This window comes from Callithrix jacchus, chromosome 9 (assembly GCF_049354715.1).
Source record: "Callithrix jacchus isolate 240 chromosome 9, calJac240_pri, whole genome shotgun sequence".
NCBI classification, from domain to species: domain Eukaryota; kingdom Metazoa; phylum Chordata; class Mammalia; order Primates; family Cebidae; genus Callithrix; species Callithrix jacchus.
Genome location: NC_133510.1, coordinates 22,985,263 through 22,996,303, shown reverse-complemented (window position 1 = coordinate 22,996,303; position 11,041 = coordinate 22,985,263). Strand labels below are relative to the sequence as shown.

The 11,041-nt window shown below is 41.3% G+C and overlaps 2 pseudogenes; one reads left to right on the top strand and one right to left on the bottom strand.

Annotated features, from left to right (window-relative positions):
• Positions 1-3,037: 3,037 nt before the first annotated feature.
• LOC100386431 (folate receptor alpha pseudogene) lies at positions 3,038-7,002 on the bottom strand (annotated as a pseudogene).
• A 1,207-nt stretch (positions 7,003-8,209) lies between these two features.
• On the top strand, positions 8,210-9,584 carry LOC100386079 (homeobox protein Meis2 pseudogene; annotated as a pseudogene).
• Positions 9,585-11,041: the final 1,457 nt, after the last annotated feature.

Below are 11,041 nucleotides of genomic sequence, written 5' to 3'. Positions count from 1 at the left end.
GGGTTCAAGCGATTCTCCTGCCTCAGCCACCCAAGTAGCTGGGATTACAGGCATGTGCCACCATGTGCCACTAAGTTTTTGTATTTTTAGTGGAGACGGGGTTTCACCATGTTGGCCAGAATGGTCTCGATCTCTTGACCACGTGATCCACCCACCTTGGCCTCCCAAAATGCTGGGATTACAGGTGTGAGCCAATGCGCCTGCCCTACCACGTTTTTTTATCCAATCCACCATTGATGGGCACCTAGGTTGATTCCATGTCTTTGCAATAATGACTAGCACAGCAATGAAAATATGAGTGCATGTGTCTTTTTGGTGTAATAATCTATATTCCTTTGGATATATACTCTAATAGAATTTCTGCACTGAATGGTAGCCCTGTTTTAAGTTCTTTGAGAAATCTTCAAATTGCATTCCACAGTAGCTGAACTAAGCTACATTCCCACCAGCAGAGTTTGTGTTCCCTTTTCTCCACAGCCTCACCAGCATCTGTTGTTTTTTGACTTTTTAGTAATACCCCTTCTGACTGGTGTGAGATGGTATCTCATTGTGGTTTTGATTTGCATTTCTCTGATGATTAGTGATGATGAGCATTTTTCCATATTCTTGGCCACTTGTATAACCGCTTTGGAAAAGTCTCTGATCACATCTTTTCAATGAGGTTTTTTTTTAAGTTTTGCTTATAAATTTAAGTATTTTATAGATTCTGGATATTAGGTGCATAGTTTGTGAATATTTTGTCCCAATCTGTGTGTTGTCTGTTTACTCTATTGTAATCACTTCTTTTGCTGTGCCAAAGCTCTTTAGTTTAATTAGGTCCCACTTGCCAATTTTTGTTTTTGTCAATCACTTTTGGGGGAATTAGCCATAAATCCTTTGTCAAGATGTTAAGAAGGGTATTTCCTAGGTTTCCTTCTATGATTTCTTTTTCTTTTTCTTTTTGTTGTTTGAGACAGAGTTTCACTCTTGTTGTCCAGGCTGCAGTGCAATGGTGCAATCTCAGCTCTCTGCAACTTCCACCTCCCAGGGTCGAGGGATTCTCCTGCCTCAGCTTCCTGAGTAGCTGGGATTACAGGCATGTGCCACTATGCCTGGCTAATTTTGTATTTTTAGTAGAAACAGGGTTTCTCCATATTGATCAGGTTGGTCTCAAACTCCCAACCTCAGGTGAGCCACCTGCCTCAGCCTCCCAAAGTTCTGGGATTACAGGTGTGAGCCACCATACCTGGCCAGTTTTCTTCTATGGTTTTTATGGTTTGAAGTCTTACATTTAAATCTTTAATCCATCTTAAGTTAATTTTTCCATATGGTGAAAGATAAGAGTCTAGTTTCATTCTTCTGCTTATGCCCCAGCCAACAATTGAAGCACCATTTATTGAATAGGGAGTCCTTTTCCCATTGCTTGTTTTTGTCAACTTTAGCAAAGTTGAGTTGGTTTTAGGTGTGTGGCTTTATTTCTGAGCTTTCAATTCTGTTCCATTTGTCTATGTATCATAGACATTTTTGTATCAGTATCATGCTGTTTTGATTACTGTAGTCTTACAGTATAATTTGAAGTCAGGTAGGGTGATGCCTCTTCCTATGTTCTTTTTACTTAGAATTTGCTTTGGTTATTGAGACTCTTCTTTGGTTCCATATGAATTTTATAGTAGTTTTTTCTAATTTTGTGAAGAATGAATTGTTAGTTTGACAGAAATAGCATTGAATCTATAAATTGCTTTGGCCAGTATGATCATCTTAATGATATTGATTCTTTCACTCCATGAGCATGGTATGTTTCTCCATTTATTTGCATCATCTCTGATTTATTTCAGTGATATAGATTTTCTTGTAAAGATCTTTCACATCTGTGTTTAGCTGGATTCCTCGGTATTTCATTCTATTTGTGGCTATTGTAAACAGGGTTGTGTTCTTGATTTCATTCTCAGCCTGGACATTACTGGTGTCGAGAAATGCTACTGATTTTTCGTGTTGATTTTGTATTCTGAAACCTTAAAACTGATATTCAGTTCTAATATCCATTTGGTGGAGTCTTTTTTTTTTCTTTGTGATATGCTTTTTTTATTTTAATTTTTATTTTAAGTTCCAGGGTACATGTACAGGATGTGCAGTTTGTTACATAGGTAAATGTGTGCCATGGTGGTTTGCTATACCTATCAATCCATCACCTAGGTATTAAGCCCAGCATGCATTAGCTATTTTTCCTAATGCTCTACCTCCCCCACCCCACTTCCCAACAGGCGTGTGTGTTGTTCCACTCCCTGTGTCCATGTGTTCTTATTGTTCAGTTCCCATGAATATGGTCAGTTCCCACTTATGCTGAGGATAATGGCTTCCAGCTCCATCCATGGCCCTGGAAAGGGCAAAATCTCATTCCTTTTTATGGCTGCACAGTATTCCATGGTGTATATGTACAACACATTCTTTACTCAGTCAATTATCGATGGGCATTTGGATTGATTCTCTGTTTTTGCTATTGTAAACAGTCTGCAATGAACATAAACATGCATATATCTTTATAAGAGAATGATTTATATTCCTCTGGGTATATATACAGTAAGGTGATTGCTGGGTCAAATTGTATTTCTGGTTCTAGTTCTGTGAGGAATCATCACACTATCTTCCACAATGGTTGAACTAATTTAGATTCCCACCAACAGTGTAAAGGCATTTCTATTTCTCCACAGGCTTGCCAGATCTGTTGTTTCTTTTCTTTTTAATAATTGCCACTCTGATTGGCATGATGGTATCTCATTATGGTTCTCATTTGCATTTCTCTAATGATCAGTGATGTTGTGCTTTTTTTGAACTGTTTGTAGACCACATGAATGTCTTCTTTTGAGAAGTATCTGTTTATGTCATTTGCCTATGGGATTTAAGAGGGTTGTTTGTTTTTTTCTTTTTTGTGGGGGAGGTGGGGTGTCTGGTTTATTCAAAGTGGCTGTCAGAGGCCCAACCATGCAGCAGAAACCAATTAGTTGGGAGCTGTGGGGTTGAACACGGTGGGAATTTCCAGGTATCAGAAGGTAAAAGGAGGTCAGCTGAGCAGCCAGAAGAGCATTAGGGCCATGCTGAGCAGGAGAGGCCACCCAGGGCCCTGCCCCACTCAAGGCTGCAGCATAGAACCTTGCCATCTCCTCGTTGGGGTTGCCCTGGGCCAGGTCAAATCACATCTGGATGCTGCAGCCACTCCCTTGGCTGTAGTTGCTGACCTGGTAGGAGTAACTCTAGATTTTATTGCACAGGGCAATGGGTGTGGGAAAGTAGAAATGAAAAGGCAGCTCCCAATAGGGACTTGTTAAATCCTGAGGTCCAGTTTCAGCCCTTGTGCCAGTTGCTCTTGCAGGTAAAGGAGGTGCAACAATCTTTCCACCATTGCCCACAATCCTCTTTGTACAGAGGCATGTTCAGTACCTGCTCTTTGCACCAGCTCTGATCCACCTGCTGGATCCAGGGCCCAAAGTTGGAGGAGCATTTGTAGGGGCAGGTATCCTGGATGAAATGCTGTTTGCAGGCAGGTGCCATCTCTCTGCAGTGGTTCCAGTTGAGTCTATATGGGTAGAAAACAAGGGGAATGCTTCCAGCTTTTGCCCATTCCGTAGAATATTGGCTTTGAGTTTGTCATAAATGACTCTTACTATTTTGAGGTATGTTCCTTCAATACATAGTTTATTAACAGTTTTTAACACGAAGGAATATTGAATTTTATAGAAGGCCTTTTCTGCATCTATCAAGATAATCATGTGTTTTTTGTCTTTAGAACTGTTTATGTGATGAATTATGTTTGCTGATTTCATATGTTGAACCAGCCTTGCATCCTGAAGGTGAAGCCAACTTGATAGTGACGGGTAAGGTTTTTGATGTACTGCTGATTTCAATTTGCCAGTACTTTATTGAGAATTTTTGCATTGATATTCATCAGGGATATTGGCCTGAAGTTTTCTTTTTCTGTTGTATCTCTGCCAGGCTTTGGTATCATCAGGATGATGCTGGCCTCATAGAATGAGTTAGGGAGGAGTTCCTCCTTTTCTGTTGTTTGGAATCGTTTGAGAAGAAATGGTGCCAGTTCCTCTTTATACCTCTGGTAGAATTCATCTGTAAATCCATTTGGTCCTGGTCTATTTTTTTGTTTGTAGGCTATTTATTACTGCTCGATTTTAGAGCTTGTTATTGGTCTATTCAGGGTTGGTCTATCCTGGTTCAGTCTTGGAAGGGTGTATGCATCCAAAAATTTATTCACTTCTTGAAGATTTTCTGGTTTATTTGTATAGAGGTGTTTATAATGTTGTCTGATGATTGGTTGTATTTCTTTGGTTTCAGTGGTGATATCCCCTTTAATTTTTTTATTGTGTTTATTTGAGTCTCCTCTCTTTCCTTATTAGTCTAGCTAGCAATCTATCTATTTTACTAATTTTTTCAATTCACCTCCTGAATTCATCATTTTTGAAGGTTTTTTTTCTGTCTCTATCTCTTTGAGTTCCACTCTAATCTAGGCTATTTCTTGTCTTCTAGCTTTAGGTTTGTTTGCTCTTGGTTCTCTAGTTCTTTCAGTTGTTACATTAGGGTATCAATTTTAAATCTTTCTGTCTTTTTGATGTGGGCATTTAGTGCTATAAATTTCCCTCAACACTGCTTTAGCTGCATCCCAGATTCTGGTAGATTGTCTCTTTTTCTCGTTGGTTTCAAAGAACTTTTTGATTTATGCCTTAATTTCGTGATTTACCCAGGACTCATTCAGGAGCAGGTTGTTCATTTTCCATGAAGTTGTGTGGTTTTCAGTGAGTTTCATAATCTTTAGTTCTAATTTGATTGTGCTGTGATCTGAGAGACTATTTTTATTTCAGTTCTTTTGCATTTTCTGAGGAGTGATTTACTTCCAATTATGTGATCAATTTTACAGTAGATGCCATGTGGAGCTACCAATATATATTCAATTGCTTTGGGGTGGAGAGTTCTGTAGATATCTATAAGGTCCACTTGATCCAGAGCTGAGTTCAAATCCTGAATATCTTTGTTAATTTTGTTTTGTTGATCTGTCTAATATTGACAGTGGGGTGTTCAAGTCTTCTGCTATTATTGTGTGGAGTCTAAGTCTCTTTTAGGCTTCTAAGAACTTGTTTTATGAATCTGGATGCTCTGTATTGGGTGCATATATGTTTAGGATAGTTAGCTCTTCTTGTTGAATTGACCCCTCTACTATTATGTAATGCTTTTCTTTGTCTCTTTTTACCTTTGCTGATTTAAAGTCTGTTTTGTCAGAAACTAGGATTAGAACCCCTGCTTTTTTCTGTTTTCAAATTGCTTGGTAAATTTTTCTCCATCATTTTATTTTTAGTCTATGTGTGTCTTTTTTCGTGTGAGATGGGTCTCTTGAATACAGCACACCAATAGATCTTTACTTTTTATCTAGCTTGCCATTCTGTGTCTTTTAATTGGGTCATTTAGCCCATTTACATTTAAGATTAATATTGTTATATGTAAATTTCATCCTGTCATCATGATGTTAGCTGGTTATTTTGCAGATTTGTTTATGTAGTTGCTTCATAGTCTTATTGGTCTGTGTACTTCAGTGATGCTTTTTCCTTTCCATGTTTAGTGCTTCCTTCAGGATCTCTTGCAGCACAGGCCTGGTGGTGATTAATTTTCTCAGCATTTGTTTGTCTGAAAAGGATTTTATTTCTCCTTCGCTTATGAAGCTTAGTTTGGCTGAATATGAAATTCTCAGTTGGAAATTTTTTTCTTTGAGAATATTGACTATTGGTCCCCAATGTCGTCTGGCTTCTAGGATTTCTACTGAGATGTCTGCTGTTAGTTTGAAGGGCTTCCCTTTATAGGTGACTTGGCCTTTCTCTCTGACTACACTTAACATATTTTCCTTCATTTCTACCTTGGAGAAGCTGGTGATTATATGTCTTTTGGTTGATCTTCTTGTGGAGTATTTTACTGGGGTTCTCTGTATTTCCTGCATGTTTCCCTGTCTTGTTAGGTAGGGGAAGTTCTCCTGGATGATATTACCCTAAAGTGGATTTTCCAACTTGGTTTCATTCTCCCTGTATCTTTGGGTATCCCTATCAGTCATAGGTTCAGTCTTTTAACACAATCCCTTAGATTTCAGAGGTGTTTGTTTCTTCTCATTTTTTTTTCTTTAATCTTGTCTGCCTGCCTTATTTCCACAGGGTAGTCTTCAGCCTCTGACATCCTTTCATCTGCTTGGTCCATACAGCTATTGATACTTGTGTTTGCATTGTGAAGTTCTCATGTTGTGTTTTTCAGCTCTGTTGAGTCATTTATATTTCTCTCTAACCTGGTTATTCTGGTTAACAGCTCCTGTAATGTTTTATCATTCTTAGCTTCTTTGCAATGAATTAGAACATACTGCTTTAGCTCAGCAAAGTTCATTATTACCTGTCTTCTGAAGCCAACTTCTATCAATTCATTCATCTCAGCCTCAGCCCAGTTCTGTGCCCTTGCTGGAGATATGTTGTGATCATTTGGAGTAGAAGAGACACTCTGTTTTTTGGGTTTCTTTTCAGTTTTCAGCATTTTTGCCTTGATTCTTTCTCATTTTCATGGCTTATATGCCTTTGATCTTTGAGGCTGCTGACCTTTGGAGGGGGGTTTTGTGGGGTCTTTTTTGTTAATGTTATTCTTGTTGCTTTCTGATTGTTTCTTTTAGCAATCATTCCTCTCTTTCCTAGGGCTGCTGTGATTTTCTGGGGGTTCACTCCAGACCCTATTCATCTGTTTCCTTCCTGCCCCTGAAGATATCACCAGTGGAGGCTGCAGAACAGCAAAGATGGCAGTCTGCTCCTTCCTCTGGGAGCTCTGTCCCAGAGAGGCACTGACCTAATGCCAGACAGAATGCTCCTATATGATGTGCCTGGAGACTCCTGTTGGGACATCTCACCTAGTCAGGAGGAGCAGGATCAGGGACCCATTTAAATAAGCAGTCCGACTGCCTCTTGGTGGAGTGGGTGTGCTTTGCTGGGAAATCCTCCTCATCCAGGCTTCCCTGATTCTCCAGAGGCAGCAGGCAGAAAAGACTAAAGTTGTTGACCCATGATACCACAACTGCCCCACCTCTTTCAAGGTCACTACCTGTAGGGGTTTGTCCTGCAGAACCTGACTCAACAATGAATGAATAAATTCACTCACACACAGAATACAATGAATGAGTGGGCCAAGGTGTTTAGGCCACTCAGAGACACTTGAAGAGAGTGCTGTAAAGAGATAGCAGTCACCACCCCAACACACTGACCTCTCTGGCCTTTATTCAGCACACATTAAATGACAAAGGCCTTGAATCAACACCACTAGGGAGTAGAGATTAAAGGACAGGTTCTGTGGCCTAAAGCAAATGCCACTAGTGGGTAATATCTCTGGTTGACCTCCCCCTGAGAGAGCAGTTTGGAATAATCAAAGGTTAGTTTATAGAAGCACATGAGTAAACAAGTTATTCAGATAAACTCCCCCACATTCCCTAGCTAATTGCTTTTCTTATCAACTAAAGGTAAAGAGGTTAAAGCTGCCTTCAGCTAAAACTTCTAGTGAAACTATGCAAACTTCTCATCCTTCCAAGAAGGTTTGTGACTATATTCTATAACTTTCTCTAATATGTTTTCCTTAATATTTTTGACACTACCCTGACTGAACTCCCACACTCCTCCTAAGAGCTCCTCTCACGGATATCAGAGTTCTGTCTGTAAACCCCTGGCTGAGGATGCTGAAATTCCCACAAGCAGGCCCCACCTGGTGAGAAGAGGATCAATGTCCCACTTAACGAAGCAGTCTGGGCCCTTGGCAATATCAGACCCAAATGACTCACTCCTCACTTCCTCCCTCCCCATTCCACCATGGCCCCCAAAGACTCTCAGGGTGGTCCATTGTCCACACTGCTTGGAGGGAATGTGCTCTGAGTTAAGTTTGTCTCTTCTGGTCCTGGAAAAAATGAGTATTGACAAGGTTGCTGAATCTGCACAGAAAAGAATTGCCACTTAATAAAAAATTTACCCCAATAGTGGTATCATCTGCAGAGCTTGCTGCCCTTGGACCTTAGCAGGAAGCCTTCAGGGTGTTGTAATTAGTGGGCAGAGGAGAGGGAGGCCATGTAATTAAAAAGAACAAAAGCAAGAGTGCCATGCCAAATATCCCCAACATGACCCAGTTAAGCAGGAGCCGGAAGTAATGGGAAAATGAACTAGAATACAATGAGCTGCCCCATTACAGCAGGATGAATGGAGTAGGGGTTCCCACTTCCATGTACAGAGACCCTCACCCACTGTGGCCAATCCCCCCAGTTCACCACCTGAACCACAGGCTTCTGCTCCATGCCACACAGCACACCCCACACCCCAATGTCATGCTGGCCAGCATGGGATCCACTGTCAACACCTTGAGGCAGGACAAGGACACGATCTATGGGCACCTGTTGTTTCCTCTGTTAGCTCTGGTCTTTGAGAAGTGTGAGCTGGCAACCTGCACTCCCCAGGAACCTGGAGTGGCCGGCGGGAGTGTCTGCTCCTCTGACTCCTCCAACAAGGACATCACAGTCTTCGCCAAGCAGGTTCATGCCGAAAAGCCACTTTTCTCCTCAAATCCAGAGGTGGGCAATTTGATGATACAAGCAATACAAGTACTAAGGTTTCATCTTTTGGAATTAGGAAAGGTTCATGAACTGTGCAATAACTTCTGCCACCAATACATTAGCTGCTTGAAGGGGAAAATGTCCATCAACCTTATCACTGAAGAAAGAGATAGCAGTACCAAGTCAGATCATGAAGAACTTTCAGGCTCCTCCACAAATCTCACTGACATAACCCTTCTTCTTGGTGAGACCACAATGATGCAACCTCAACCCACTCAGCAGGCACCTCAGGGCCCTCCAGTGGGGGTCATGCCTCCCAGAGCTGAGACAACAGCAGTGAGCAAGGGGATGGTTTAGACAACAGTGTAGCTTCACCTGGTACAGATGACAATGATGATACAGATAAAGACAAAAAGCACCAGAAGATAAGAGGCATTCTCCCCAAAGTAGCAATAAATATCATGAGAGCATGGCTCTTCCAGCATCTCACACATCCGTACCCTTCCGAAGTGCAGAAGAAGCAGTGCAATACACAGGACTTCCAATACTCCAAGTAAACAACTGGTTTATTAATGCCAAAAGAAGAACAGCACAGCCCATGATTGACCAGTCAAATCGAGCAGTGAGCCAAGGAGCAGCATATAGTCCAGAGGGTCAGTCCATGGGGAGCTTTGTGTTAGATGGTTAGCAACACATGGGGATCTGGCCTACAGGTTTGCAGAGCATGCCAGGGGACTACTTTTCTCAGGGTGGTCCTATGGGAATGAGTATGGCACAGCCAAGTTACACTCCTCTCCAGATGACCCCACACCTTACTCAGTTAAGACATAGACCCCCAATGCATTCATGTTTGCCAAGCCATCCCCACCACCCAGCCATGATGATGCACAGAGGAACCCCTAACCACCCTGGAATGACTGTGTCAGCACAGAGCCCCACAATGTTAAATTCTGTAGATCCCAATGTTGGTGGACAGGTTATGGACATTCATGCCCAATAAAATGAGTGGGCTGAGGTGTCCAGGCAACTCACAGACACTTAAAGAGAGTGCTGTAAAGAGATAGCAGCCACCACCCCAACACACTGGTAGCACTTTGTTGAAGTTTTTCTGTCAGCCAGGTGAGTGCCTCATGCCTATAATAGCACTTTGGGAGGCTGAGGCAGGTGGACCACCTGAGGTCAGGAGTTCAAGAACAGCCTGGCCAAAATGGGGAAGCCCCATCTGTACTAAAAATACAAAAATTAGCCAGGCATGGTGATGAATGCCTGTAATCTCAGCTGCTCAGGAGATTGAAGCAGTTGAATTTCATAAACCCGGAAGGTGGAGGTTGCCATGAGCTTATGTCATACCACTGCACTCAAGCCTGGCTGACAGAGTGAAACTTCATCTCAAAAAAGAAAGAAAAGAAAAAAGGAAGGAAGGGAGGGAGGGAAAAAGAAAAGAAAGAAAGAGAGAGAGAAGAAAGAAAGAAAGAAAGAAAGAAAGAAAGAAAGAAAGAAAGAAAGAAAGAAAGAAGAAAGAAAGAAAGAAAGAGAAAGAAAGAAAGAAAGAGAAAGAAAGAAAGAAAAAACAGAAATTAATTTTTCTGTCTATATTCATCAGTGATATGGGCTGGCAGATTTTTTACTTTGTCATGTCTCTGCCAGATTTTGGTATGAGGCAAGAGAATCACATGAACCCAGAAGGCAGAAGTTGCAGTGAGCCAAGATTGCGCCATTGCTCTCCAACCTGGGTGACAGTGTGAGACTCCATCTCAAAAACAAAAAACAAATGGGCCTCTTGAAGACAACAGATGGTTGGGTGTTATCTTTTTATCTAGATTACCACTGTGTGCCCTTTAAGTGTGAGTGTTTAGCGTATTTACATTCAAGGTTAGTACTGACACGTGTGATTTTGATCTTGTCATCATGTCGCTAGCTGGTTGTTATGTAGACTTGATTGCATAGCTGCTTTATAGTGCCTGTGGGCTATGTGCTTATGTGTGTTTTTGTGGGAGCAGATGTTATTCTTTCAATTCCCTTCATACTGTCTTGGGACTCTCTTAGGAACCCTTCGTAAGGCTAGTGTAGTTGAAATGTATTCCCACAGCCTTTGCTTGTCTCTAAAGGATTTTATTTCTCCTTCACTTATGAAGCTAAATTTGAGTGGATTTTAAATTCTCTGTTGAAATTATTTTCTTTAAGGATACTGAAAATAGGCCACCAATCTCTTCTGAACGTTTGTAAGGTTTCTGTGGAGATGCCTGCTGCTGGCCTCATGAGGTTCCCTCCTGTACGGGACCTGCCCTTTATCTCTAGATGTCTTCATGATTTTCTCTTTTGCATTAACTTTGTGAATCTGATAACTATGTGCCTTGGGCTGGTCATCTTGTATGTAGCTGGGTATCTCTGTACCTCTTGGCTTTGCATGTCCACCTCTGATTAGGGAAATTTTCATGGACTATATCCTCAAATATA